The sequence below is a fragment of the Nelumbo lutea genome, chromosome 1, assembly GCF_056320005.1.
Source record: "Nelumbo lutea isolate HS-2025 chromosome 1, American lotus-T2T, whole genome shotgun sequence".
In the NCBI taxonomy this organism is placed as follows: Eukaryota; Viridiplantae; Streptophyta; class Magnoliopsida; order Proteales; family Nelumbonaceae; genus Nelumbo; species Nelumbo lutea.
In genome coordinates, this window is record NC_142684.1 from 70,104,129 (window position 1) to 70,110,378 (window position 6,250).

The 6,250-nt window shown below is 37.3% G+C and overlaps 1 long non-coding RNA gene across 1 annotated transcript; it reads left to right on the forward strand.

Annotated features, from left to right (window-relative positions):
- The first annotated feature begins 246 nt into the window (after positions 1 to 246).
- Positions 247 to 3,686, forward strand: LOC148875176 (uncharacterized). The gene is made up of 3 exons (XR_016105332.1): positions 247 to 316; positions 526 to 575; positions 3,070 to 3,686. It is a non-coding gene; the product is annotated as an uncharacterized LOC148875176 (long non-coding RNA).
- Positions 3,687 to 6,250: the final 2,564 nt, after the last annotated feature.

Here is a 6,250-nt window from a genome sequence, read left to right on the forward strand (position 1 = left end):
TAAAAACTTGATTTTTTTAGGTTAGATTATATAATATGAAAAAGATATAATATCTGAAAAACAATTGACCAATAAACTAAAATCATAAACGTGATAGTGAATCAGGTGTTATTTATCAAATTTCATGGGTGGGTTTTGATTGATCAAAACTCTAAACCGACCCACTAAAATTCCACTTCCCACGTGGTTCATCTTTTTTTCCGCCTCTTGCTTGCCTCAGTCAATTTCGTTTGCCTCGCTCGTTCATCTTCTCTCATTCCCTCCCGCTTCACCCGTTGGCGGTTGCAGACCTGCTCACCTGTTTTATTTGGCGAAGGTAAACTTAGGCATTCAACCCCCTTCTCTGATTATGATCCGAGTTTAACTTGTTAATCTCTTTAGCGCTGCTTCGAGCAGTTATTACAACCAATGTTGATCCCCCTTCTCTGGTTTTAATATGAGTTTAGGCAATTCTTATTTATTTTTATTTTTAATTTTCCCTTTGTAATTTCTGGTGATTTATGTAATTTTTCTGTTCATTTCCAGGTTATGTCCACATTGGGCTTTCTATTTTCATGGAATCACTTTCCCTCAAGGTAAAATAGAACTTATATATATATATATATATATATATATTTGTAGAAATGACATTAGAATGGAATATTTCGTTGCAAATGGGGCTAGACGTAGAATTCATTTTTTTGCTTAATATATTTGATATGCATTCTTTTCATTCCATCCACCTCATTGCAAATATAACTTCTCCGTCTCTAACTTATTTATTTATTTATTGGAATTTTGATTTTATACAAACCTAGGCTCATGGAACTCGATACTTCAAACAGCAGGCCTTACTATGCTAGTTAATAGCATAGTAAGGCAAAAATGGTCATTGCAAATGTAACTCTATGATGTGCTTGAGTGTTTATTATTTGCATCTACTGTTTTTCATGATCAATTTCTTGGTTCTTTTGGTGATTTGGTCACTACTCACTAATTTGTAGTTTCATCAAGTTCACTTATGGAGAGAATCCAGCTGGTTCCATCTTTTTCTTTTCAATAAATATTTATTTCTTGTTACCAATAATAGATGATTTAGGTTCATATATATATATATATATATATATTTCATCAGTTTCATTTATGTTCTTGTTACCATCATGTGCAACATTAATTATGAGTTTTTGGTGAAACGCAACCTAATTTCTGTGAGGGATCTATTTCATGTTCATGATTATCTCTCTATGACTTCAGGCCTTGTAGTAGCTTATTGAATCAATCCATTATCCATGTAATTATGTTGGCATTGTAGGAATTGTTTCAAAACAGTTCATTCTTGTTGAGTGTATAGAAACATTTGTTCTCAACTTCCTTTTGTTGAAAATCAGGTAATTTACATTTTCTACTCTATTAACCTTTCTGCTGATATGCTTTTTTTAGGATAATGTTCAACTTTTACAACAATATGATCCTTTTGTAGATTTGTTTTCTTAATAAAATAACTCAAAGTTGTGTTTGATTTGAAGGAAAAAGTAGAGAAAGGTAGGTTTGTATAGGTTTAAGTGAAACCATGGAAAAGTTGGTCATGCTTGAAGAAATAATTCATAAGAAAAAATTACTCATAATTTTCAGCTTCTGTTTTTTGCATTTGGTATTTTAAATTTGCAAGCATTTGATTTATGTATGATTTTGAGGAGAAACTGTAGAGGCTAAACTTATGTAATGTTGTGTGGTAGAAATTTTGTTGTAAATGGTAGCCTGTTAACAGCTAAAGTACAAATAAGCAATCACATTCTATCCTAACCTTCCATGTTATTTTGTCGGATTCAGATATCCTCATTTCCAATATATTATTTATATTGCACTTTTATAAACTTTTATATTTATTTATTTATTTTTATAAAAAATGTATATATATTAGGGCTGTTTATAAGAATGCCTAACCCGACCAAACCAACTAATCCGGACCGATCCAACCCGAGTCGGCCGGGTTTTCATTAGTACCGGTCGGTTTTGGGTTGGGCAAATATATAAACCAATATATCGGGTCGGCTTCAGTTTTCTTGTGTGAAAACTGAAACCAACCCAAACCAAACTAGTCTTCTATTAGTTCGATAGTTCATAGTTTGAGTAGTTTCTTACTTAACTATAACTAGTCTTCTACTAAACTAGAAGGCCCATTAGGCAATTACAATTAGAATAGGAAATCTATCATAGTTTCTAACTTTCTAGTCTTTTACACCAAATAAGCAACACATTAGGCAATTGCAATTAGAATTCAATTAGGTCTCCTTTTGTATAGGAGAAAAACCGAAACCGACCCAACCCAACTCAAACCGACTAGGTTGGTTTGGCCTATCAGTGGGTCGGTTTCGGTTTCCACCTCAGGTAACCTGACCAGGTCGGGTCGGTTGGGAAAACCCCAATAAACCGACCCAACCCGACCTGTCAACACCCCTAATATATATGATGAAAATAGTTGAAAAGTACTTTTCTATTTAATCTGTTGCATTTTTCTTTTAATATTTTATTAATTTTTTTAAAAAATAAATTAGATCATATCATATTCGAATATACAACATCCTTATCGGATTCAAATCCAAATCAATATGTATGAGATCCGATCGGATATCTGTTCTGTTTGCATCCCAACCCTCTTTCTAACTGCTTTCTGTTAAAAAAAGGGTTCAACTATGATATAGGAAAGATATGATATTTGAAAAACTTCTAACCAGTCAACTAGAATTATAAAAGTGGTAGCCAATCAGGTGCTATTTATTAAAATTCATTGATAGATTTTAATTAGGATACGCTTGTTTGGAGTGGAAAATCGAGCCGGAATAAACTTTACACCCCGGTTCGATTTTACTGGCATTTGGTAATCGGTGTAAAATTACATTTTGAATCTTATTTACATTGATAATTAATATAATAAATATATCAAAATTATTGATGTAATAAATACATCGCTCACTCTCTCTCTCTCTCTCCTCTCCTTCTTCTTCTTCTCTTTCTCACTTTCTCTCTTGCTCTCTCTCTCTTCTTCTTCCCCCCCCCCCCCCCCCCCTTTTTTCTTTTTATCACCACCAGTGCAATCAGTTGTAGCAGCAGATCTGAACCCACCTCCGAAAAGGGAGCCAGAGATGAACAGTTGCAACCCACATCCGAAGGGAGAGCGGGAGAGGAGTAGTTGTGGAAAAGAAGAGCAGTGATGCCTGGGTTTGTTAAGATGATTCCCACAAAGCCCATGGTGGTTGAGACCTTCTCTGAATACCCTCACTTGGTCGTTTTGCTGTGAGAGACATGCGTTAGACGGTGGCTGTCAGAGTTATCAAGAGCATCGATAAGGAACCATTTGGTGCCAAGGTCACCAAGTCCGCTGCCAAGAAGTCTGGCAAGTGAACGGTGTGGTTTAAGTCTGGAATGCTTGGGAGGGTTGTCCATGGTTACATTCGATTTTATCTTTTCTATCCCCTTTTTATGCTGGCTTGCGAGTAAGGTGTTGAGCAGTCGGATGCAAAGGAGCTTTAGATTTCATTCCCAAATTTGATCCCAAAACCAGAGCCTTAGTCTATAAACCTAAATCCTATGAAGCTCTTGTCATGGATGCTATAGATTTTGATACCAAAGCAAGATTTCATTCGCAAATTGATTTTCCATGGCTAGATTTTGATTAGAAATCTTATGAAACTCTTGTTCTTTCTCAATTGATCCCAACCGTAACTTAAGCTTTTGAAGATCATGCTTAATGTTGGATTGGAAAAAATAGGGGATGGATTGAACAATCAAGGCTTAAGCGACGTTACCTTTTACATCGATCGTCTGAATATAAAACCGGTTTGCTTTTTACACTCAGAAATCTAATCATTATTAAACTCCATCAGTGTAGTTTTATATTTACACTGCAAACAAAAGCAGTTTTAGTATAAACTCTTCCCTAAAAAATCTCGATCAGTCAATAAAAATTATAAAAACAGTAAGCAATCAGATATTATTTATCAAAATTCATGGATAAATTTTGAATAATCAAAACACTTTCCATACTATATCTTTTTCGCATCTTAATTTTTTTTTAAAGAAATCAATTTTAAACAAGTATATTCCATTGGATCCGATTCGATCTCCTTTAATAGGCTTCAGGGCATTAGGTGCTGCGGTGGGCCGGTCGGTAGGACGCCCAGCGTATTTGTTATCTTCGAGACACTTTTTGGCCGCTTAAAATCAACGGTCTTTAGTCTTTAGTTTTTAATCTTTAGAAACGCCTATCAAGAAAACTAGTCATGATCTGAAATATTTTGTTGCAAATTAAAGGATCAATGCATGACGACACCGACACAAGAGTCTAAGATATTGGATGTTGATGGAGCGTGATCCGACTGGTCTTACCTGTCCGTTGTCTTGCTTCCGAACGGGGTAGCAGGGATCCTGAAAGCTCCGGGGGGAATCCGGTGTAGAGGCTCCGAAGCTCAACTCGTGCACTCGTCCCGAGGCCCTTGTCAGATCGGGTATGATTACCCTTGCGCTTGTCAACTCGTCCGTCGTCCCTTCTGCTGAGGCAGAACCGTCACTGCCTAACCGTCTAACTGGAGATGGCGGCGTCAGTGGGGGTGGCAGGTGGCCGTTTAGAGTGCTGCTGCCAAACGTCAGATCCCAAGTCAGTCAGGCGTGGCGCCCTCCGGCACGGACTTCCCTGGTGTCAGGCATGGTACGACTTGTTTGGCTTTGGTGCCCAGAAGATGATGCGAAGTGCTGAGTGAGGCGGTCTTGAGCTCGGAGGTATCCCGAACTGTTACAAGGTGGGTTAGTTCGGCGAAGTGTATCCCGAGTTGTTTATAAGGTAGTTCGGCGAAGTCTATCCCGAACTGTTACAAGGTAGTTCGGCGAAGTCTATCCCGAGCTGTTACAAGGTAGTTCGGTGAAGTCTATCCCGAGCTGTTACAAGGTGGCAGTTCGGCGAAGTCTATTCCGAGCTGTTACAAGGTAGTTCGGCGAAGTCTATCCCGAGTTGTTACAAGGTGGCAATTCGGCCCGAGCTGTTACAAGGTGGGTCAGTTCGGCAAAGTGTATCCCCTTGTTCCCGCCTAAACTTGACCCCTTTTGCCGATCAATCGTTTCTACCACGTGTCTCATAATAAAGAGGTCGAGCCAAATCTTCCTTCATCATATGCATTTCGGGCGCCATGTTGATCGTGGCCTGTCGCGTTCAAGAATCGAAACCATCCACCACTAATAAGGTGGATGTAATTTGTAGGACCCACCAATAACTGGGCTACTATTAACTAAACTCAAATTTCAAAAGCATCCAGTGATAAAACATTCAGTACAAAAAGTCTTTGGTATAGCAGTTGTCAAAGTGTGAAATTTGAATGGTCATATTCTGGGGTATTAACAACCTGCCCGTTGCATATGGACGGTCTGATGGGGGTTGGCAAGTGGGGCCGCCGGGTCTCATCAGTATCAAGTCTCAACTATGACTGCATTTTTTGGTAGGGTGAGCAAGAGAAATCGAAAAATCGAATTGGTCAAAATTGATCAGAAAATTCGATTAATCACATTGTTGGTTTGGTTTTGGTTTGATATTTAAAAAAATTAAAAATATCAGTTCAATTTTTATTAATCAAAATAGAAACCGAAAGTTAATCAAATCAATCGATGTATACATATATTTATATATATTAAAAATTAAATATGAATATATATTTATCATATATAATATATTATTTATTATTTAAAATATAATATTATATATATATATATATTTCTAATGTTTTATTATATATTTATACATTTTTTATAATATATATTGTAAATAATAAATAAACGATAAATAAAATCAATGGTTAGCCAAATCAGTCAACCAGTCAACTGAACAGTTTGACTACAGTGCAGTCCCTAACTGGTAGACTGTGGCAGGCCAGATCAAAACCGTGGGTTCTGTTGTTTTTGACGGAGAAGGCGCGTTAGAACCGTTAAATCTTGAATGGCTGTCATATCATCGCCGTTTGATTTCAGGCAGATCTCTCGTCTTGGATTGGGCCCAACTAATTGAGAGGATTCAAGGGTCCTACCGTGCCACGGTGGTAGTCTAGTCGCGTGTCTCTACGCTCCATATCTATAAATAACCACAGGGCCAAATCCCCTCCTACTCAAAGCCTCAAAGCCTACAAATCCCAGGGTCATCTTCTTCTTTCAACTCTCAGAATCTTCTTCTTTTAGCTCATTCAATCTGTCATAGTTCAGATTTCAAACAGTACTTGGTAGAGAAATTAAG